At 37.5% G+C, this 25,368-nt stretch overlaps 1 protein-coding gene across 2 annotated transcripts in view; it reads right to left on the bottom strand.

Annotated features, from left to right (window-relative positions):
- The window catches only part of tpst1 (tyrosylprotein sulfotransferase 1), a 74,138-nt gene extending 55,000 nt beyond the window's left edge, over nt 1–19,138 (bottom strand). For both annotated transcript variants that reach the window (XM_041811365.1, XM_041811357.1), the window contains exon 1: nt 18,937–19,138. The gene's annotated coding sequence lies outside the window, so the exon portion shown is untranslated. The remainder of the gene's footprint in view (nt 1–18,936) is intronic.
- Nucleotides 19,139–25,368: the final 6,230 nt, after the last annotated feature.

Genomic DNA, 25,368 nt, shown 5'->3' on the forward strand with positions numbered 1-25,368 from the left:
TCATACTCTCAAGTGTTTGTTTCTTTGTCTTCCTGTTGTCAGGCTTTGTCTTTTCTCTCAGCCCACACACATAGACAACCTCACATTTGTCCTCTGCTGTGTGATTCAGTGATGAAGGGCGGGGAGACTTATAAAGCATGTAGCATGCCAACACCTTTAGTCTGTCAGAGGGGGTAGAAAGGGAGCCTGCTGCTTCACAAGGCCACTTAAAGGGGAAATCCACCTTATTCAAGTCTGCAGTTCCATATTATCAGTCTGGTAGACATGTGTTTGACATTAATCTGCAGGTTTTCTGCATTAACTGCATCAAAACAGCAGCTACATCAAATTCTACACCTGACAAACTATTAAAATGGTCAGTAAGAGAGAATAGACAGGATTGAGTTTTACATGAAGAGAAGAGAAGGAAGTGGGTGAAAGATGGTTAGAAAAAGGACAGAAAGGTGTGAAAAAAAACAAGACTGAGGTGAGGAAAAAAAACAGACATGTCACTTGTATAAAGGAAACACAACCTACAGAGTTGCTGTATGAGATAATGTGATTAACTTGAGTCTAATTTGGATGGAATTAAAATATAAGCAGGTTTAAGGGGTCTTTTTTAAATAAATGCCCTTTGCGTGAAGTCTTCAGGTCTGTATGATTGAAAGCAGGGCCACTCTTAAAAGTCTGTCTGCATTTGTTTCTCTGTTACTTTCAGACTAAAATATGCTACATAGTTTAGAAATGATGTAGATCGCTTCAGCCAGCATCGTTGAAAGAGACTACAATCGCTGCAACATGAGAAAAACAGGCCTGATCCAATTAGATCAACTAAAAGCACTTAATTTCTTCCCTTTTTGTGCAGTTGAAATCAAGTAAACGGTGATATACGTTTTAAATTCTACTGTTAAATTAGAAATCTAAAATTAATATACAGCTTTAGTTTTTTTAACTTTAAAGTTATGCATTTTTTTTGCAGTGAACATTGACACCACTGTCAAAACCAATAACAGCAAGGCCTCTTCTGACCACTCTGATGCCTGACTGATAACAAACTGCGGTCGAGATTCACAGCCGTGTCGAGTTACACCTTGCACCGGCACTAAAATGTGTTTGTGTTAAATTAATTGAAGCTCCTCTCTCCTGTTACTGATATTGTATCTTCCTGGCAGCTGATTTTTCCCATTGATCTGTTAGTGGAAGCAGAGGAGGCTGAGGCTTCTCTCAGTGGAGCAACAGTGAAACCAAACCACATCAACACTTAATAACAAGGACGTCTCACAACATCTTGAAGCTACTGTCTGTAAGAATTTTTTTTTTTTTTATCTTTTTTGAGGTTGTTAACCCCATTAAAAGTAAGGTTTTAGCCATTGTATACAGAAAAAAAAAAAATAGAAATCATGAAAAAGTCGTTTTCTTCTCTGTGAAACTTTTAGATTAATCTCATACAAATCTGAAATACATCAAGACCTTCTTTGTTTTAATCTTGACAATTATGGCTTACTGCGCATACAAATTAAAAATCCACTTTCTCAAAGTATTAGAATATCACAAAACATCAGCCCAAAAAAAGGATTTCTGATACAAAAACGTTTACTTTCCTGTAAATTTAGACTCTGGGACCTTGATTTCAAAATGGAATGCAAAAAAAAAAAAAAAAAAATCAGTTTCATCTGAAAATTGGGCTTTAGACCACTGAGTAACAGTCAAGTTCTTTTTCTCCTTAGCAGAGGTGAGACACTGAAGAAGTTTCGTGTTTCAGGAGTGGCTCGACACTACACATGTAACTCTTGAAGCCCATTTCCTAGGCCCATCGGTTTGTAGTGGCTCTTCATCCACTGACTCCAGCCTCAGTCAGCTCTTTGTGAAGCTCCCTTGTTCTTGAATCTGCTTTGTTGGACAATCCTTCTAACTTTTCTCTTCCAAGGAACTTTCCATGAATATGCTTTGATATAGCCCTCTGAGAACAGCATGCCCTTTCAGCAGAGGCCTTCTGTGACTTAACCTCATTGTGAAGGGTTAAAATTATTGTCTTCTGAAAATTTGTTATCAGTCTTCCCCATGACTGTATGCAACAAGTGTTTTTTTTTGTACGAGACAAATCTTGAGTATATGGAAACTCAACTTTTTTTAAAGGTAAAAAAGAAATTTTAATGATATTCTATTTTTTGGTGCACTTGTGCACGACTTACTGAACTGTGCAGGGCACACTAAGAAACCTTGTTTTTCTGACATAAAGGCAAAATTCTTAGCGTGCTTGAGTGAAGCTTAAAATCAAGATTTCTTTAGTTCAAAATGATCATGAATTCTCATAAAAAGAAATAACAAATACCATGAAACTGGAGAAATGATGATTTATCTGTTTACAAATAATCAGCAGATAATTCAGTGATACTTCAGATTGTGACTGTGTGATCTAATAAATGTTCTCTGCAGTGAGCAATTAGTCCTTTCATGTTCACCTTATTTGATCTAGATTAAATGTCCAATATGCATTTGAAAAGCTCCCATTATCAGTCCTCTGACATTTAAAACAGCCATCTGCAGAGGGCATCGAGTCCATCTCCCTTTTTAATGATTGAGAGTTTGATGTGAGTCGTCCTGGCAGCAGCAGGGGCAGTGGATCTGACTGAAAAATAGTCGATGGGGCTGACAAGCTGACACTTTATTTGCCAAAAGGCTGAATGTAAAATTGACATTTTTCACTGCAGCAACCAACCAAATCTGTCCATCCTGCGTTTACAAATGTAATTTTCGAAAAAGGACTTCTGTGGTGCCTGAGTTAGTATCTACTGCTAACTGCTCAGCCTCCATTCTGACATCTCCATGTTCATAGAATTCAGTTTGTGGCTGTATTTCAGTATGTGTGTGTGCAGCATGCTCAACAACCAAGTGTGGAACTGAATTTCCCCTAGAGGGAATAATTTAGTACATCATCTTCTTACAAAACCAAAGGGTATTTTTTTATCTATAGCATGCAATGTGTTATGGGTAATGTCTTGTTTGTGCAACCAAAAATGCAAGCAAATGCCTGCAAAAGTTGCACTAACAAATTTGCAACCTTTTGAAAAGTTGCCAACTTAATAGTGCTCTGTCTTTTGTTCCTAGAAGCTTATCAAAATGATCACACATAATACCTAAAAGCATTACACATTTTGACACATTTTAACAAAATAAAGAAAAGGAGGATGGAAGGAAGTAGAGAAAGTGGAAGGCACATAAAAGATGCATTTGCAGAAATATGTGAGTTTTCAAGAGAAAACTGAGTGTTCACAGGGTCCATGCTTGTGCAGACCTGCTCTGCAGCTGACACTTACTGACAAATCATTCAGCCTTTATTAAGTTTCCAATCCGATCTGAGATCTTGCACATTCCTGCAGGATCAATGAGCAGAACTGTGGCCCATTAGCCTCTCCACAACCTCTGCCCCTCAGGCTCTGCCATAAATCACATGCTCATAACTAACCCAATCAACCTCCAGCTACATCAAAGACAGGAAGAAAAGATGTCTTCTCTGCATGTGCAAACTGATCCAACGATAGAACTACTTGAGCCACTACAGGGGAAATAAGCAGTGCAAGAGAAATGTGGTCTTCCTTCTCCTCTTGCCATCTGAATAAACCTTGATCAACCTTGGATCCTGGAGGATTTCATTTGTCTGTGCACCTGTCACACAGTTTGCGACCTGCGGGGACCTGGTCTGAAAGGATGTTAGCAAATTAGAGCTGACACAATCTGACTTTTCATGTAACAGGAAAAAAAATCCACCCCCCCGGAAACACACGCGTCCTCTACTGTTTGTTTAATCACTCAGCCTGTAGCAACGGAAAGTATTCTCCTTATTTAAGTCCGTCCCCATTAATGAAGAGTTTTTAATGTAATGTTATGACTGTTCCTCTTTTTCCACATTAAAGAAATCACACCCACCCATGAAATCACAAGAAAATGAATGGGGGAGGGTTGGATAACACAGGGAGTGGTTTGCTTACAGTATTAGGTCAAGCTGTTCTCAACCAAGAGGGATAAGAAGCAAACTGCCCTGACAAGAAAACCCCTTATTATAAACCCAGCTGCAAATGATCCAAATAAAAATATGCTTCTCGTGGGTTTGGCTAAAAATGATGCTGGCTGTGATATCAGATTACACGCAGCTCCATTTAAATAAGAAAGAAAAGTAGTGGGTTTCTGGGGGCTCCTTTCATCAATGTTAAGTTTGTTGCATAATAGAAGTCCATCCTTTCACAGAGGGATGCTGCAAACTTGGAGAAAAAAAAAAAACATCTATCCTTTTTAAGACCAAAACAATGAAAAGTTTACATCATGTTTGCATCATTTAGCATTGGTGCTTTTTGGATTTCAGTTTGGACTCAATGCTTTTAAATCCCATTGTCCCAAGTTCAAAAGCTTTCTGCATATCATTCAAGTTGCTTTAAAGTTATTACTTGACCTGTGTATTATTCCTGAAAAAAACATAATATAAAGCTAACTAAACACAGTAAATTTGATAAAGTATTCAGATGTGTCCTATACAGTGTGCTGTCAAATATGTTTGATGCAACACCAGTGAAAATAAATTTTCTTAGAGACTTTTTAAGGATCCATGGGAATGCTGCTTTCAATTGTGATTGGGAAATTATTCATAGCAAGTGAATGTCTAAAGGTGTTTTCTGACTAAACGCAACAAAACCCTTGTGACATGAGATGCCGGTAGCCAAGTGGTCATACACATGCAATTCATGAGCAGTGGCTGTTGTCTTCAAAGTGGGTGACCAGAGTTCAAATCCAGCCTGTGGCTCCTTTCCCTCTCTCTCTCTCCCTCTTCCGTCTTTGTAGTTTACTATCAGCAGTCTAATGTGGATAAAGACATAAATGTTAGAATTACAATCTAAAGAGAAGAGGAAGAAAACACTTGTGTAAGGATAAGGTGTATCCTGATAAAGATGCTAAATTACATCTCTTTAGATAAATCAGCAAAATTAATACATCACATCTTGATTCATTACATCCCAAAGAGACTTCTCTTTTTGAAACAAACAACCCACATTCATCTGAGAAGCACCTGTTTATCTATATTCTCTGACACAAAACCAGATTTTCTTTAGATTTTATGACAATAACATATTGAAAACTTGTCTAGATAACAACATAATGATTCACATGCGTAGAAAAAGTAAAAGGTAGGCTCTGGTGTGCGGGATAGCCTGTGAGAGGTTCTAGTCTTTATGGTGTGCGGCCAAAGTTCAACCCTAACCCTTGGCACTTTGATTACACTTTGATTTATTGCTTGAATTTGTTGAAACATACACAAGATGAGGAACCTAAGAATAATCACATATTAAATCGCAATTGCAATACCAGGGGAGAAATTGCAATTAGATTATTTTTGCAAATCATTCAGCCCTTTCCCAAACTCTCACATCTCTAGTTCTGACTATTTCTGACCGTAACCAGTGTCTTCTACAGTGGGAGCATCAAAACCCCCAAAAAGGTCATTGCCAGGGGTGTCATCAGGAGGGAAGAAAAACACCTTTTAGTTTTCAATGAAACTCATCAATCATAAAGATTAATCGCATGAGGTCAGTCTGAACTGTTTTTGGTGCAAGAGGGTCAAAATTAAATTTGTATTTGGTCAGCTGAAACAGGTCAACAATATTGTTTTTCAAACTTGCAAAGGAAAATTCATCTACTTTTTTGGCAATTATCAAATAAACAACATGGAAACATTAGAGGAGTAATGATCTATAGATCTGAAATAATACATTGTTTCCACTTACATCAATGGAAAGTAAAATCATCGATCTACATCAATGTTAACTAGATACACCTTGTGTTAAAACTCCTACCACGGTGTGCAGTTTCCAACCACGTGTAACCAACCACCAATTATAGATAAAGAGGAAAGATAAACTAAATGTGTGTTCTTATGTGTTGTTTGAGCCTTGCCAAAGAAGAATTTCTGTCACTTCTCAGACAGACAATAAAGTTTATCTATCTTTCTATGAGAAAGCTGGTGGCAAGCAGACAGCTCTATTTTCTGCCCATGTTTGCTTTTCCTATTTTGAGCCTTGAATGATCTCTATCTGAGATCCTTTACAAATAAAAAATGATCTCACCATACTGTACCCAACAAGAAAGTCATATCTTCAGCATGCCATAAAGGCCCTGCGGGTAAACCAAAAAAAACAGTCTGCTCTTACTTCTCCTTATTTGCATAACGTCTCATATGTAATATAAGCCTTCTAATACTGTTGTTTTGATCGTGTTGTGCAGCTCTTTGCAGCAGATGTTCTGCACCCTCTGCCTTTATCAAGATTATGAATAACATTTATCACACAGGGCTCACCAGTTGCTTTTACTGCTGATGAAGACTGTTAAAAGAGATCAGACACACAGGAAGAAGAGTGATGTCAGCAAGGTCTGGGCCTGAGTTACTATCTTTTAAGACAAAAATCAGCATTTTTATTTGGAGTGGTACTCAGGACAGCGGCAATTATTTCCATGTATGCTCCTCCAAGTGATCAAAGCAACATCGCTGCTCTCTGTATCTGTCGACACTTTGTCCCAACCACTCCATTAATCAAAGTTTCACTACAATAGAAATAAGGTCAGTTCTTAAAGTTACATAAACTACATATCAACTATTTAACTGTTAATGTATTTGTGAATGGGAAATTTCCAATTTTGTATTTCTTGCTTGGCTTTGGCAAGTTTTGTAAATTAGGATCACTTTTTTTGGAAAGTGTTTAATTCTGGTGTTAAAGCAGTGAATAGCACTCTCAGATATGATTTATATGCTCACTTTAGATATCTTTCATGCCATGTCTTTAATTTTTGCACAAAATTATGAAGTGATATAAATATGTAAAAATATATTCAAATTTTTGAGTTAGCAAATAAAGGCATAAGACCGGGCCATGGTTATACCGCAGTGCATAAAGACGTGATGCCTGGGTGCTTTAAAATTGATATGAATACAGGAATAAACATTAACAGCTGTTAGCAGAAATTGTCAAATCTCCCAATACTGAAAGTTAACTTTTTAAGCTAATATTTGCTAATGCTGTTATCATGCTGATATGACTTTCAGCCCTGTTACATTTCTATTAAACATTTCATGTTTAATAGAAATGTAACAGGGCTGAAACATTTCTATTAAACATGAAAAATAGTGTACTTGATAATGAAACACGGCTCTTCATTTATATTTGATAAAAAATAAGACTGTTTTTCATTCAACAGGCATTTCTGCAAAAAAACATAAAAACATCAGAGCAGCTGTTTCTTTACCTGAAATGTAAATGGTGGCATTAAACAGAAACATAATATCATAATTTGAATGCAGGCCCTTCAGTCAAAACGATCAAAATTCTAAGCACACCTGTGATATCAGCAAATATCCTACTGCTTTCTTAAGATTTGATGGATTATTGTGTGGTAATGAAAGTGGTGATTTACACCGGTTAACATTTACTGTTAGCTGGGTCTTTAAGAACAGCAAACCAAGCTTTCTGACTTCAGCCTTGTATTTTAAATCACTTCAAATAAAGATTGGTTTGTTAGATAAATGGTGTTTCCAGACATGTTGAGAACATCTGATTGCCCTGAGAGTTCATTTAGTAGACTGAAGATTTGTTTTTGACCTCACATAGCAGCAACCAGAGTGCTTCCTCTCTCATGAAATGTATAAACTTGAGTCACTCCTATTCTGCAACAACTGTCAATAATGTCACAACATCCAAATAGATGCAGCAGAGTACTCAGCCTGTGTGAAACTGAATATGTGGCACTGTGCATTTATCAAAAACAAATCTGTGTGACCTCAGTAAAAGCATCACAACACTCAGGTTAATCAGCTTCACCTTCACAGTGCAGCAGATGTACATAGAGCATGGTGGGGTAAACACTGACTGACATCAGTAATCAGAGAAGTGACAGGCTGAGAAACACGGGGGAAGAAATCTGCCCTGACGACTCTGTGTGTGAGTGTCTTATTGAGGGGGGAGGGGGCTACTGAGTGGGCTTTCTTTGGTAAAGTGGTCTTAATACGATTTTTGAAGCAATGAGACACAATCTGCGCTGTCAGAGCTGTCGGTGTGGGAGTGTTGCTCTGGAGACTGTACTGTGAATGTTTCTGGAGAATTAATTTGCATGTTTTTAATTCTGATGTATTTACAAAAAGACCAACAAACTTCACAGATGATTAATATTAAAAATAAAGATAAACTAAGCCCTCCAGCTGTGATTACTGGCATTTTATTGTGCTATGATGATCAACTTTATGCAAACAGAACTTTCTTAAGAGACAGGAAACATGTAACTATGTATTTTTTCATGACGTGCTGCTACATGAACATGAGGTTGCAGAGGTTGGGGGTCAAATAAATTTGAACATCATGTTGTCATATTCTAAATTCATTCGAAGTTGTTTTTTATAAAAGGTGACAGCCCTACTGTAAGTTCATTTTCAAGCATAAAATATTAGTTTCAATTTCCCCTCGTAAACAGTATGACATGTAGCCCATTTACAATATTAGAAAGAGGATTCAAAGGGTGGTGAATTGCCTTCTGGTGAGCAAAACAAGCTAATAAGCTCTGGTAAATGAATAGGATGAAGAAAATCGAGAAAATCTCACTGTAGAACACTCCCAACACCTTGTCAAAGTCCCTAGTTCCTCGTCCAGGTTTAAGTGAGTGACAAAAAAGAAATATAAATGGTACACAGCTCATCAAATAGCACTGCACAGCTCATGGGCCATTAGGACACTCAATTTTGTCCCCAGTGTTCGCTCTCATTGGCGTTAGGCCTGAGGCACAGTGCTTAACAAATTTATTAGACCACCCTGACCCTAACCAAAGTAAGGTTTATGCCACAGCTGCCCTAAATTAACAGCATTGGTAATTACCAAAATCATTTTTTATGTTTCTGCAATGGTTAATACACCAATATGTAGAAGCTCTTTAACCCAAATGATATTTTAATGCTAAAATATAATTATTATTGTTATCCATGAATTTTCAAATTTACTGATTTACGAAAAATCTGAAAAAATAGTAAAGCACATTATTATTTCTTGATTAATATGTCAAATTATAGTTATTTACTTGCATTCCTGAACAGAAAAGTTAATTTTAGTGGTTGAATGATATGCTTGATTCATTTCTGACTTCTCAGAGAAGCCCAGTGAGCCGGCCCTAAATTTGGGTATAAAAAAGTGAATTAAGTTTGAAATTCCTCATTCCTGTTCAAAATGGTAAAACATGGAGAGCTCACTGAAAATGAAAGAGTCCGCATTAAAGCACTTCATGATGCTGGATGGTCTTTGAGACAAATATGACAGGTGGTCTAATAAATTTGTTAAGCACTGTATGTGAGGGTTTAAAGGAAAGAAAACACAAGCTTTATAGGCCTGGTGTTTCTCTGCTTTAATGGGTCCAACTTTGCTGTGCAGACTAAGCTGACTGTAAGGGACGTACTTAGTAGAAGAGTGATTGTTCTGAATATTTCTTATCTCTTAATGCTTATTCATATTATGGATATAATATAAATTGAGCCTTTTGTTGGCTTTAAAGCTGCAGAGTTGTTAATTGGCAGTAGAAACTGGCGGATTTTTGCGACTGAGGCTGTAGTGTGCATGCCTAAAAGGCGCAGGACGCACTAACACTACATTTTGATGTTAATGGGGGGCCACAAAATATCTTCCCATGGGCCACGAGTTTGAGACCCATGGTGTACTATAGCCCCAACCCTGTCACAGAGATGTCAATAAATAACGTGTAGGGTTTTTTTCCCCCCCCTCTCATTTTCCAAATGATGGAAATCCGTTGTGGCGACAGAGAACTTTAATCCATGCAATCAGATCGATGGAAAATCAAAACATTGATCTAAATCTATGCTTCAAGCTACGTTTTTATTTTTTTATTATTCACTTTTTATTTTGTCATTTCATTATATTTGAAATGACAGTGTCCACCCCAGGCAGCATCCTCAACAAGCTAGCTGCAAGCTAGCTAACTAGCAGCAGTGGCTTAAAATTTTGTGGCTGAAGGAAAGAGGATTTCCTCTCCTCTCTCAGCTGTGTGGATATATTTCAGACAGAGGATACTACAGGACAGGTCTCTCCCCTTAGTTTTCAGACTACGTCTACATCTTTATCCATATATAACTGCCATATGAGATCGTTCACAGACAAAAACACTTCACTCATTATGGCTGAGGAAGCAGGATCGCTGTCTGTAGCAGACCGCAGATACAGACAGGGAAAAGTCTGCTGCTGCATGTCTCCTTTGATACACTGATTTTATTTCACCGTCTCACATTAGATTTAGAAAGAAAATATAAGTCGTCCAAACTTAACCTGGTTCAAGCAGGACGGCTGTTCTCTTCATACCCCCGCCCCCTCACTCTTGTTATAAGGCTGCTTATCACAAGAGCGTCTTTTATAATAAAATTTGCTCCAGTCTAAACTCTCCATTTATTAAAATCAAGGTAGCAATAAATAAAAAATAAAAATTAATCACTATAATATCATATGCCCCATATTTAACCTTATTTTTAATCTCATAAGATGAATAAACTACAAAAATGAACCATCTGCCTCATTAATAGGCCCCTGTGTAAAGTATGAAGGGCTTATATAGAGCAGAAATATCCGTTGAAGTCCACGTGTGTAAATAAATTTAAGAAAAAAAAAATCTACAATGGGAACAAAGGCCAAAAATTTTGATCATGATTATAAAGGGTTGCAGAAAAAGTCCATGTTGGTGCTTTAGATTGATCTGGGATATGAGGAAATGAAAATGTTTGGCACTGAAAATGTTTGCTGTTTTAAATCAACATGTTTTAACACAAATGTTCATAGTTGTGTTCCTAACTTAAAGGTTATCAAGTCTTTGTTGTTTTTGTTAAAGAGATATTTTTATTAAATACAGAGACCTGTCTATAATTTAATTTCAGAAACCCTTTTTTTCTGTAACTATGTGAAATTTTGCCTAAAATCGCCTCATATCGATCCTGGGCCCCATATCGAATCCAATCGAAATCCTATCATGGCAGATTTTGTGATATTGGAAAATATCATATCATTGTCCAAAATATCGATATCATATCGTATCAGGATGAAACTGGTGATTTACACCCCTAGTGCTTAGTGTTCATGTTCCGACGGCACAAAAAAATGTTACAGTCAACCCAAAAAGATAAATATGGATACAGAGCTCTGACGATCACTTAAACTTCTGGTATAATCTGTCAGTTTGACCCCCACTTGCATTTCTCTAGCCCCAGAGATCAGACTGTAACAGTCACAATTACAAAATAAAATCTTCTCTTCCCATATCACCGCTCTGTTTTAGCAACAACACACCAGCATTCGCTCTCACTTGTTTGCCCATTCACGCCTTCTCTATCTTCGCTCATAGCAGCTTAGGGTTAAAATACAAATGTTTATCTGTTTTTTTTACTTTTACAAAAGGTTGTCACATCCTTCAGTATCAGAATCTGGAGTCTGTTAAACTAATTTATGTTGTTCAGGGCCCACAATAACAGTAGCCCGTTGTGTATAAGCTGTAATGCAGCCACATACCGCTGTAGCTCAGGTTAATGGGCCAGCTCTTCTAGCTCTACTGCCTGGATGTAAAACAGCATAGTGAACAGATGACTTCTTGTTTGAGCAGCTCAGGTTCAGCTGTCATGTAAGTACACAACTGGAGCAAAGCATCAGCAAAGACATTCAGCAGAGACATGTAGACATAAACCTGCAAGGACGACTGAAGGCTGGAAGTGATGGCATTGCTAACTTTAGACATTTCACTCTAACAATAGAGCAACATACATCACATTGTGTCACACATTTCAGACAAAATCTTAAAAAGCTGTTAATTTTTGGGTTGAAGAATTTGATAAACAGCTTCAAATGGTTATTAAATAGACAACACTGTCTATCTGTGTTAATTGAGCAATTTTTTAATGTTTTCTGAGTGTTTTCTTACTTTTAGACTATAGCTGACTAGACTGAATTTAAATTTGGACAGGGTAACTAGAGGCTAGGAAACTAAAATGAAAGCCTAAAGCAAAAAAAAAAAAAAAAAAAAAAGGCTTTAATACATCGAAAAATTAAATTTTTCATGCAGATAGTGTGCATTAAAAGGGTTTTGATTTGATGAAAAAGCCAGTGTGTCCGTTGGCCTTGTTAACAGTGTTATAAAAAATCTGTACGCAAAGAAAGCTTCTTGATCATGTTATTGGTGCTTTTCTGTCTCAGGAAGTATGCCTTCAAACACTTTAGGTGAAACACTAAGCCATTAATCTATAAATGCATTATCAAGATTTTAAATGATAATGCTTAACTTTTACCACAGACAAGAATTTTCCAGTAAAAGGCTAACAAAATATTTGCAGACTTTTTGTTCAATATTAAGGTGTAAATATACCTGATATAATTAAATCTGCAATTAAAAAATGCCAAACTTTATATACTGCCAGCAAGCCGTTCTTATTTTTATTTTAACCCATTAAGTACTGGGAATCACCAGGAAGCCAGACCACTGTGTTGGTGGCCACCAAACTCATTAGCTTGGAGCTCACTCAACACTTGTCACAAAGCAGTGTTCCTTTTCCACCACTAATGGGATTTTAATGCTACTTCACTGGAAATGCTGTAATTTCAAACCTGGTGACTTTTTATGCATATTTTGAGTTTGAATTGGGGCTGAGTTATACTGGAAAAATGGTAGTGCAAAAAGTTTTCTTTCTCTGATATAAAATGTGATAGGAGACTTTAGCGCATCAGCAGTATGATTTAAATCTTGTTGGTTTTCCTCCTTGCAGTAACTTAGACAACAACATGCAACTTTAGCTTTCAGGACAAAAGTGTAGGATCATGCTACATCAAATTTGAGATCTCTTTTCTCACTGACCATCTCTTATTATTATTGTAAGTTTCTGATAAGCTTGCAGGAAAGATCAGTACAGAGATGGACCATTGCTAAACAGTAGGCAGCTGTTGCATAGCTCTCCTCAGAATCTACCAGACTCCATCAAAGCCTGATGCACAGTAAAAGATAGTCATGATGATTTTGGGTCAGATTCCCCCCTTCTAACCAAAGTCATTAAAAATCCAGCTATCGGATGCTTCTAAAGATTATCTTGACAGATTTTCCTGTGGTATGAGGTAAGTGTGATCTTTCCCTCTCTGATCTACTCAGATGACGATCAGAGCCGCTCTGACAGCAATTTGTAAATATTAAGCATGTTCAATATTTACAATCAGAAATCCTGTTGTGTAGGGGGAATACAGTTGAAAGCTGAGCAGGCATGAGTCGGACTGTTACGTGGAAGGTAGTAATAGCCAATCAGGAAGCAAGCTGACCAAAGTAGGAAGCACAGGAAACACAACCATGGCAACAATGAACGTGAAGCATTTAGTTAGACAGATGTCAGAAATGAAGGAACAATGTGTTGAATTAACGCATTACTAGTGTTTACACAACTTTTCCTATCAAAAATACCACAATCAAACTGACAAAGAGAGAAGTTTAACCCAAATTTCTACTGCAATTGATGTAGTAGGTAGCTCACAGCTAGCTTCATTTAGCTTGTTCACTCTAAAGTCTAAACATTTCAAGTTTAGAGTGTCAAGGCTGTGATTGTTGTTGAACGTATCTGTTTGTGTGGTGGGCTATGTTGGTCATGTCGTTGCACACCACACATTGTAAGAACAAAACAGTTACATCTGTTTGGACAAGGTTCAAAAATATAGATTCTCAAATTCAGATAAAATTCTTTTTGATAAAATGCCATATTGAATCATATAATCCAGAGATCGATCTTTTGTGCCTTTTGCGTTTCCTGGTGGCTCCTCGCACCACCAGTCTCAGACTTATGTCCCTCATGCAGCCTAAAAACTTGACCTGCACTATGATTTAATGTTTTGATTCTTATGCCCAATCATTTTATTTTGGATATCTAGACACATTATCGATACCAGATTGATATCTCGTCGTCAAACGTAAACCTCCGCCAGAGCAGCGCAAGCAGTGGAACTCTGCAGCTGACACAGTGGAGAGTGCTGCTGCTACAGACCAGGCAGACTCTCACACACAATGAAGAGGATTGTCTTGGGAAACGTGCAATATGGAGGAAAAATACTCATGTTATAATACTGGTTTGGGGTCTTTTTTTAATGCAAACCCTGTTTTTTTTTTTTGTTTGTTTTTGTTTTTTTTTTTTTTTAACCTGACAGCCAGATGGATTTGTTTCACACATCCATCTGGAAAACCTTCAGTACGAATTGCACCAGCTCTTGCTGCTGCTCGCTTACGTCACGATTCTGCCGTACCTGAAAGTACTGCCCCTTGTCGCTGATTGGACCTGTCACTTTCTAACCGGGCCCAAACGGTTCAGACGGGAGCTTTGCGAGATGGATTCGGCAGTGAAAAACAAGGAAACGGGCAGATCCATCCGCTTTGCAAGGTTAGGTGTTTTTAATAATGTGCTTGGTTGGAACATTCTTTGTACTATTTCCAACTTTAATTCTCTGAGAATCTCTTAGATGTTGATTTTCCTGTAACTCGTAGGGAAAATTACTGTTTTGTCTGTAGTGTTTAGCAACACCGAAGACAGAAATGTAACAGATGTTCTTGGATTAAATGGTCCTTGTCTTCAACAAAAACATACAAATCTCTGCAGGGTTTCTGTTGACAGACCAGTCCAAGCCTGTCAATAGGAAAACAAATATTTTTAGTGGACTCACTTTAAACAAATGCTTCCTCTAGAGGCTTTAAGTCAGAGCTCTTATCTTCCTTGGCTACACTGGCTAAAACAATCTACTGGAGCAAATCCAAGACAATCTGTGCCCATCAATCATTCAGTTGTGAAAATATGCTAAAGAAAATGGGAAAACTGGTTTCAAAATACCAGAATTACCCCCTAAAATCACAGAAATGACAGGCTCAAAGAAAGGCAGGAAATAAACCTCCCTCGCTATGTTGTGTTAGCTGTAAACTGCTGCAGACAACAGCTCTGTCCTCACCATCAGCAAACAAACTTTGACCCATCAATCAAGGGTTTCACACTGAGGCCAAGCTGAGGACATACACTCACGTCTCTGGCTTTTAGTATTACTATTTTGGGAGGCTTGGCGAATACAGGCCCTCACATCAGTCAGTCTCTGAGCAGCAAGCTTTTATTTTGCAGTAACCTTATAAATATGAGCCCTTCTCTGCAGTTTTCAGGGCTCAGTGGTCAGACAGCTGCTCGGCTGAATGTAATAATTGTGATGCAGCAGTGGGTGTCCCTTTCAGACCAGGAAATGAGAGTATAAGTGAGCTTGAGTCCAACTGATTCGGCTCTGCAGCTGTGGAGGCTGATACACAGCGAGCAGCCAGCCCTGAAAAATACTCTAAATTCAACTGGACTCCAGTCTTTTACCCCTCAGACCACCTGCACACAGCAGATGTGCTCCAAACTACCCAGACACTGGTAGTCTATGCCCCTCCAAGGCCACTGCAAACGTTATTTTTTTCTCTTTCAGCTTTCTAAGATTTCCAGAATACATTTCTATAAACACTCATCATTGTAAGCCTGCAGGCTACGATTGTGTATAAATCCAGTGAACAAATACTCTGTGACAGACAAGTATTTCCTTTATTTTTTCCCCCATTCTGCTTTTCTCAGTGAGCAGTGAAGCTGCCAATAATGGTTCTGTCCAGCAACCATGGAAGTGAAGAACTCCAACTAAACATGCAACAATGGATTTATGAATATATAAGGGAATCACTGATTATGAAATATTTAACAATTCATGTACTGCTGGTAATGTTTCATGCATAAGACTGAAAGGGCTATGCTCCAGGGGGTTTAGTGCCTTTGACAAATAAATTTAGGAATAGTCTTACGTGTTTTAATGTAAGAAAACTTGTAATCCTTCTGGGCACCCTTACAGTGTAATTTGTTGTAAGTGGTTAACAGTCCAAGTAAAGTCAATCAGGTCAAATATTCAGTGTATTGGCTGAGATATCCGTGGTTTTTCCACTCTAACATCCGTATTTCTAACTGCCTCAAAAAGCCACTTTCTCACACTGTAGCCGTAAACAAATACAGCTGAAGCAACTTGTTGCTCAACAGAAAGATATGTGCCAATTTACCTGATAATTGCTTTAGCTTGTTACATACTAAATGATTTTAAGCCCAATCTACGGCCCAATTTGTATCAAACAAGTTTGATATTTATGATTTCACACTGGGCTTCCTCTGACAGAATATCAATGAGAGTGAGCCAACCAGGAAGTGTCGTAAGCCAGATGGTATACTTCCAAATACCGATGTATATCGAAATCCGGTACCATCATAATACCAGTACCAGCACATCCAATGCCTACTGTGCCGAATTACAAGACAGATTTCATGCTTCATTTTGGTACCCCTCCACCCAAATGCAATCTCCGTCACTCAAAGGAAAGGCATGAAATACAGCAGGTGAAGAAGTTACACTTGTTCCTCTAACTTGTATGTTCTATTGGCAACTTTTTCTTAATCATTTTCAAAACCAAGACAACTTCTATTCAGCTGCCAACCTTAAAAACAGCTTTGTGCTTTCAAAAGCATCAGCACCTTTTAAAAAGTATAGATTTAGCACCAGTATAGGATAAAACTCAAATGACACCCAACCCTACTTCCAAAGCTGAAACGTATTGTGGCTAATATATACACAACTATAACATCTTCTTAGCAAGAACCCATGGTTCTTCATTCCGTTGAACACAAACCAGGGCAGCTACCTGACAATTTAAATCATTTATGTTTTTGTTCTGAAGTCGGGTTTGATCATGTGACGTGTCTGTGGAATCACTACTGTCAAATTGTTACTGCAAACAGCAGGTGTGCACCTATGGAGGAAGGGTTACAAAAACTGTTTACACTGTCATGTTTGTGGATTCCCATGTCTTCAAAATTAGTTAAGATCTGAAAACTGTCTTGTGTGTCACCAACCTCAGTTGTGTCAGTAATTTCATCCCTAAAACAGGCATAAAATGCTATTTAAAGCCTATAAAATATGGGGGCTTCTGCTATTCTTGGTTTCATACCAAATTTAACGGATATCTTTTGGTACAAGACTGAAAACATTTAAAGACATAACCCATTGTATGTCCCAATAGGTTATTCAGTTTTTCTAGATAACACCTGGTAGACTGTGTAAGAAAAAAATAGTGATAACTCGCAGTAATAACAAGGCACTACTGTCTGTTACAGCTAAACATGACTAATCAGTTTTTGCAGCTTATGAAGTCCACAACTCTCTGTAAGATGAAAGAAAGCTTTTACAGGAATCAAACAGAACTAAGCCATGAATAAGAGTATTTTCTTCATGTAAGTAATTTCTGATGAAGAAGTCTGCTTTGTACAATGTGATAACACTGACATAGGCCCAACAACATCCATCCTCTGTTAATGTTATAACCTTAGACCAGACATCTATTTAAGATTCTGTGATCAAACAATTTATTTTCCTAAGCATACTTCACTCATATCATTGTTGCTTCCTTTAAACATTATGGTCTTCTCGTTTGTTCATTTAACAAAATTACAACCCAATAAGGTTATTACTAATGCACATCAAAATTTGAATTTAAGCTCTTTACTGGTGCTGATATCAACTAAAACTTTATTTTAGCAGAACATCTGCTAAACATGATTCAATAACAAATGCTTGTAACAATACCAGAATTATGAACTTTGATATGATTCTAACAACAATCAAACCAAACTGAGTTTGACACAAAGGTGACAAAAAAAAATATAAGTTTTGTACACATAATATTGTTCATTTCTTTTTGTTTTGAATAATCCAAAATTGCACACAATCTTCTACACACTCTCTCATTTGCACAAAAACATTGGCAACAGCCATTTTTCTCTACACTATTAAATAGTATGCATTTCAAAACGATAAATTCACCATTACTGTAATGATAGGTGGTAGGAAAAAGTACAGAAGTTCAATAGGACTGCCCTTGCTCCTCAATTGTGTCATCTGATTTTCAAAAGGTAGCCAACTTATTTGTGCAACCCGTACAGTGTTATAGTTTGACTGAATTCTTTAAAAATAAATCACTAAACAGTAGTTGTCCAGGATTACTATTTCTGTTGCAAGGTATCAAACCAGTATTAATATTAATAGAGTTGCATCAATAACGCAATGTTCCAAAATACGCCTGAATTAAATAAACAGGATGTAATTCTCCACTTAGACTACACATTACACAAAGATTATCTTGTGTTTAATGAACATATAAGCTTACTGTAAGTGTTCCTACTGTAAATAATCTTCATACTGAGCCTTAGACCTGGTATCTTTTTTCCTACCATTATTGCCAGTACCTATATTGCTAATAACCGGTGTTGTCTTACCATAATTCTCCTTTGAAGACAAACCAAACATCTTAAAAACTCGTTAATTTGCCCAGCCCCAATCTTACCGCACCCAGCGAGGTCCGTTTTGGACAGGAACGGCATCAGAGGAGAACAGCACACGGAGAGGACGTGTTTTTAACTTAATGTAATCGAAAATGCCAGCCGAATTTCAGGGAAAACAGCTACCTTTTCATAGCAGTCTGTGTTGATACTCAATGTGTGCTGCATGACTGTGTTTGCGGATAATCAAGTCATATTTTAGATACAGTTCGGCGAGGCACGTAACGGCGCTGTCTGTCACCATACACCTCCAGTTAATTTTTCATCTGTATTGTATTTGTATTGATTTTTACGCGATTTTCCAGTATTGACACTACTGTAACAATTATGTAACACGTATAAAAATAGGTATTGAAGCGATGTCATGATAAAGAAAACGTCGTATTTCGGTAATTCCAAACCCCCTTTCTAAAATGTGCGTTTAATTGTCGCAGCCCCTGAGCCTGAGGAAAGGAGAGAAGAAGACATTACGACGTCAAAAAACCTACCTAGTTCTGCGGCTACTGCGCAGGAGACTCCGGTTGGTTGGTCTGAATACCCCCACAGAACCCAGCGTTACTATCCGGACAGTCCTGCCGGCCTCTAGTGTCACTTTCCAGACATTTTCTGTCCACATACACCGTGACGGTCGCACGGTGGACAAGCTCGTTGCCTTGCTCGACTGAAGGTGATATCCACCAAACTGCTAAAACGAACTGCACTGCTCTACTGATGGTAAAAGACGAGCTCTGATTGGTGGATTATTCAGAGAGCGGTTGTGTGTCGGAGATGCTGATTGGTTTATACGGGACAGGGCGGTACCACAGTAGATTTAAAAGCACAGAACATTTATATCGACTTTTATTACAGGTTCAGTAAGAAAGCAAATATCAATCAAGCTTTATGAATCAGTCAAGTTTATCGATGTTGACATATCGTAAATAAATCAGAATTTGAATGCTAAATTATTCAACTGAAACTGCATTTCCCTCAAATATTACCCACACTGGAAATTAGAGATAAATGTTTCCCCATTTCCCCTCAGTTTTTTAAGTAGTTTTTTGCAAATATTTTGAATGAATCAAACATCAAGAGTAAGACTTTTTCCACGCAATTTTTAAACAATAATCACTCCCAAAAACACAATTAGAATATAAAGGTGAGAAAAAAACAACTTGCATACCCTAATTTTTAACATAAAATAACATTCAGGAGATGAGGATTAATGTTAAAAAAACAACTATTTAATGTCAGAAAGAAGAAATAAATATTACAGACTCCTAGGTTTTTTGTATTGATTGCATGGTGGAAATATTATTCTAAAATTAAACTCAGTCTAATTGGTGTTAGTATCATTTAAATTTGTATTATCGTTGTTAAAACCTTCCTTTCTTTCAAAAGGACACCTAACCTCACAACTGATTACACAGACTTTCACCTAAGAATGATTTTGAATATTTTTATAACAGAAAATGAATCAAGGCATTACCCAAAAGTTTTTGCATTTTGTAATTTAACTCTTTTTTTTTTTTCACTAATTCATAGCAGTGGGGGGGGGGGGGGGTCTAATTATTGCTTTGGACCCCTGTAACTGCCTTGTTGATAGTGCATGTAAATTTTGCAAGAGTGGTCCTCTTATACAGCTCTGTAGGAGCATCCAGTGTTGTGTCTTCCTCGCCTCAATTTCCTTGTAAATATTCCTGAAAGCATAAAGTACAGAGAGTTTTTGTTGAGGTACCACTAACTGGATTGACCCCCACCTTCTCTACTTTCCACTGCTTTTTGAAACTGCAGATTTTATCTTTTCCATCCAAATATATCCAAATTGAGCTACACTTGTGCAATGACCATATATGACCAAAAAATGAATCATTATTCATTATTTTGTTCTTCTATGTGAGCTAATGCCGGCAAGGTGACAGGTGTCACTTTGGACACAATTGTGCATGAAGGGCTACAGGCTCCGTCAAATCTGATCATGGATCAGTGGTGCAGTTGCAGATAAGTAACATCAATTTACTGGACAAGGAGTTTCCATATTGCGACAATCTATGGCAGGGAAATCCTGCCAAATATGGGTGGGTTGGCAGCCCTATTCAAGATGGACAGAAAACAGCTGTCTGGGAGTGAAGCCAGAATCTTTAGAGCTCCCCCTGCTGACTTACATGTAGTGTAGGTCAATAAAACCTGCCTCCTCCATATTAACAGATGGAACATGCATCAAATTATCAAGTTAAAATAAATTCTAAAAGCATTTTCATCAAATCTGCATTCTTTGGTAGTTTCTTTTTTTCTGTTTTGATGTCCAAGTATTAGTTTTTCTTACTAGTTCTGTTGTCATTTCAACTTCATGAGCTTCAGCAATTTGATAAAGCTGCATTTTCTCAAAATAACTTTGATGATAGATGAAAGATCCTTAAAAAACTGAGATTTGTAAGTTTAACTGTGGCACCACTGTGCTGAACAAAAGCATTTCAAACATAACCATATGAACCTTCAGGGTGCTGAGTAGACTTTTTGTAATAGACCCAATTGGCTTTAACATTTCAAGTATGTTGACTTGATATATGAAAAATCAGCAGATATATGATCAGATTTACATTTTAATGTCATGGCATCTGTTTGGATCATAATGATTTGGAAAACGCATGTTGTATAATTGAAGCCAGAATACCCTCACAGATAGCCTCTGGCTGATGGCACCACTCTGCTTTTGTTAACTAAAGTCTCTGCTGAACTTACTGACAAAGATCCTCTGGGTGGGTACAGTCCAACACAGATAAGAGTCATGGTTATGGAGAGGTCTATAACTCTTGTGTATGTGTTTGTCATGTTCCAGTGAAAGGAACTCTGAATGCTTCAGCATACCAAGAGATTTTGGACAATTCCATGCTCCCAACTTTGAGGGAACAGTTTGGGGATGGCCCCTTCCTGTTCCAACATGACTGTGCACCAGTGCACAAAGCAAGGTCCATAAAGACATGGATGAGAGAGTTTGGTGTGGATGAACTTGACTGGCCCAACACCTTTGGGATGATTTAGAGTGGAGACTGAGAGCCAGGCCTTCTCGTCCAACATCAGTGTGTGACCTCACAAATGCGCTTCTGGAAGAATGGTCAAAAATTCCCATAAACACACTCCTAAACCTTGTGGAAAACCTTCCCAGAAGAGTTGAAGCTGTTATAGCTGCAAAGGGTGGACTGACATCATATCAAACCCTATGGATTAAGAATGGGATGTCACTTAAGTATATACACGAGTCAAGGCAGGTGAGCGAATACTTTTGGCAATATAGTGTATATTTTTTCATATATGCAAAGCAAAAATAAAGCCTGAATTGTTTGAAATGAGTAAAGTCATTCCAGCAGGCAAAATCTAAACATCAATTGGTTTGAAATTAGATATTTAACTATTTTAGATTTAGACATCTCATTTCAAGATATGCAGGTTAATTTTGTCTGCTGCATTTGTGCATGATGGCAATCATTACTACTAATTCAGGCCCTAGTTTCACCTTGAACTTTTTGAAATGAGACATTTACAGTGTATTGTTACATGAATATGGCTTCTAATATGTGTAAAGAGATATTTTTAACCAGAAATTAGACGAATACACTTGCTATGATTTTTAGTTTTTGCAGTGTAAATAAACAAGAAAAAAAGCTTTGTTGGAGAAACTGAAGCAGCTCGTGGATTACCAAATGGAGACAAAAGCTCTCCATGAGGACAACAAGAATTATCTTTTCTTGAAGGTCAGAGGAATCCTCAGATCAGCCATCAGTGGGACTAAAGGCAAAACAGGCCTGCGAGGGTAAAGCGAGGGCAGATCAAGCCTCTCACCAAGATAAAGATTTATCTTTTCTTCTTTCCCACTAAAACATTTCTCATGGCAGTGAAAGCTTTGAAAGCAGCGACTGAGAAAAAATGACCGGTGATCAATGATGCCATTATGGTGGCCGCTCTGGTTTCAGTCACACGGTCAGTGGAGACAGGCACTCAGCGGCTCCTACAGAGTTCAAAAGTGCTGATAACTGATACGAGCAAACGCAGAGAAAAAAGAGGCTTTTCAACAACATGGAGGCATTTTTTAAAGGCTGATGTGTTAATAACCTCAAAGAAATTTAGAAAATTTATTCTGCAAATTAAGTTATTGAAGATATTGCTTAATGACACAAAAATGGACAAACACAGTTACTTTATAAATATTTTATCAGATGATTGTAGATATTCTTTGTGTTTTATGTTGTCTTAATGTGATATGATATAATACCATGTGATGTCCCCATTGAAAGATATAAATATATTTATTTATTTTTATTAAATTCAGCTAAATTAAATCTCCTTTTATATAACTGCATGCAATTTCATTTGGGTTAATACACTCATTAATGCCCAAGAAGTGGAATTTCTGTGAGATTAATTAAGCTTTAAAAAATGTAATTTAATCTTAATTCAATTAGAAAGCTGATGAATTCCCATTTACTTCATTGTACAGTAGACTTATATTTAAGTGTGGTATAACTGCTGTTCATGTTTCAGTTCTATATGTAATATCTTACCTCAGAACCTTGACCTTTCACCTCCTCCCAGAGGAGATGGGCATTGTTGGACACACATTTCCTCCTTTTTTTCATTATGTCTCCCATCCGTTCTCACACTCCTGCAAACCATGAGTAAAAGTCCGCAGGGACAGCATTGTGGTGGCAGCTATTTTAGCCTTCATACAGCCTATAGCTACAGTATAGTTCTGAATGAAGAGGTCCCACCACCTTAAATCAGAGGGACCTCAGTTCCAGGAGGAAAAATCCATACCTCAGCAGACTGAAGTCAGCACTTCTTTTCACTGTGTCCATTGTATCTGCTTTGATGAGTCTCAAGGGAAATATGAGTGTTGACAAAACCACATCATCAGATCAAACCACAGATGTTTTTGTCATCAATGCTTTATAACACTGAGCGTCCAATTTAGTGGCTTAACTGTCCAGATAACTAGTGGAAATGGATCAATAGAAGCTTAAATATGTAAGTAGGCATCAGATTTCTAGTCATATGATACCATGGAGGGCGTTTTAAACCCTGTCAGAAACATGATTTTATTCATCAGATAACATGTCAGTTTATAAGAGGTGCTTCCTTTGGCTCTTTTTTTTAATTAAATCCTCGTACAAATAGTTTGATCAAAGTTAGAATGAGAGGAGAGTGTGTCTTTGCCACACTCACCTCTTAGTGTTAAGTTGAGCCTGGAAATCAGTGGTAGGAGATGTTGGACATAGGAGATAAGACCATCTTTATTTATCCCCAGTTGGTGCTATCGGCCCCCAGCTGTTAGCGTTGGCCACAGGCTGAAGTTGCATCTCAGGACAAAGCAGATGGACAGTGACACAGGGCTGCATAACTAAATGCACATCAACAGTCCTCAGCAGCATTCCAGTTATCAAAGTTGTCGTATTCACCAAACAAATTGAATGAAATTATAAAATCACTTGTTATATTTCATTAGCAAGTTGGTGTCCTAGGAAAATGTGACTGTTTCATGTTGTAATAGTTACTCCTCTCATCTAACATCTGCAGCACATTCGTTTAGAGCAGTGTAAAGATTTTTTGACAGGAACTACTTGAGAATTTCCATAGGTGCCCGAATATCAGAAGTTAATTTACACCTATGAAACTTCCAGAGCCAATCAGAACCGAGAATTCACCAAGACCATGGTATAAAATGTAATATGTCACAATGTAGTAACATAGACATCTTATGTCATGATGCCTGAAAGAGGTTATGAAAAATAGCAACAGAACTCATGTAACATATCATACCATCATGTCTGCATGTGTGCTTTAGTTCTTGTAAGCAATTATAAAGTATTATAACCTATCAAAACATGCCCTAAAACATGCATGTTATGGTAACACTCTGTAATGCATTTAATATATTTCATTGTATCATAATGTATCAGAAGTTCTGCTCACCTCTGTATTTGCTAACTTACCCTGTAAGCTTCACAGAGATGACAACCATCCAACATAGACATAAATGAAAGGACCCTGACCTGTTAGCCCAACATTATGGTTGACCTCAGTGTGTCGTGTGTCAACAACGAGAACGCTAAGAGCAAGAGGAGGAGGACCTTGTACTGAATATGCTGCTTTCATCAGAGCTTTCTCAACTTCAGAGGAGGAATCTGTTGACAAGATTTTTTTTATCCATGGCTGACAGAGTCATTTAACGACCCCACCCAGAGTGAATCTGTTAGTTTGCCTTTATACTGAACAGATTTGTCTCGGCAGAGATCCATACAAGGTGTGTGCCACGTAGCACTTCTTCAGTGAAAGACAAACATTTCCTTTCTCTAATGTAAAATAATTTGCTGCAGCAGAGAGATCACACTAGATGCTATTGCTACACTGCCAAGACAAACTTAACAGCATCAGTATTCCGATGTGCGGATGAGATTTCTCAACTCTGAAACCAGACGACTTTTAAGTTATGTTGTGCTTTGACAGTTCACACAGTATTAGGCATAAAGTGCCAATCAGTTCAGCCTTATTTGTCGTAAAATGACAACTGCAAACTTGTGCTAAGGTGATATACACTCTTTTTTGTTACATTTGTTTTCTGTGTTTTCTTTTTATTTTCATCCCATACTTTTCATGTTTTCATTTTTGTTTATTTGTTTTTTGCTTTCTGCTTACATTTTTCATGTGCAGCTAAAACAGTAGTCAGATCTGTTCTGTGTTTTTGAGTTTGTTGAATTATAAATAATTCAAAATTTTCAGCTGGTTTCTTAAAGTAGATATTTGAGGACTGCTGGAGCACATTTAACCCCTCTAAAAGGTGTTCCAAACATAGATGTAGCTATTCCACAGGCAAGTGCTTATAGGTCCACGTCCACTGACCAGTATGTGCCTCTGAGTGCTGAAAAACTTTAAACCAGTGGTTCAAG

Source organism: Cheilinus undulatus, linkage group 2 (assembly GCF_018320785.1).
Source record: "Cheilinus undulatus linkage group 2, ASM1832078v1, whole genome shotgun sequence".
Classification (NCBI taxonomy): Eukaryota; Metazoa; Chordata; class Actinopteri; order Labriformes; family Labridae; genus Cheilinus; species Cheilinus undulatus.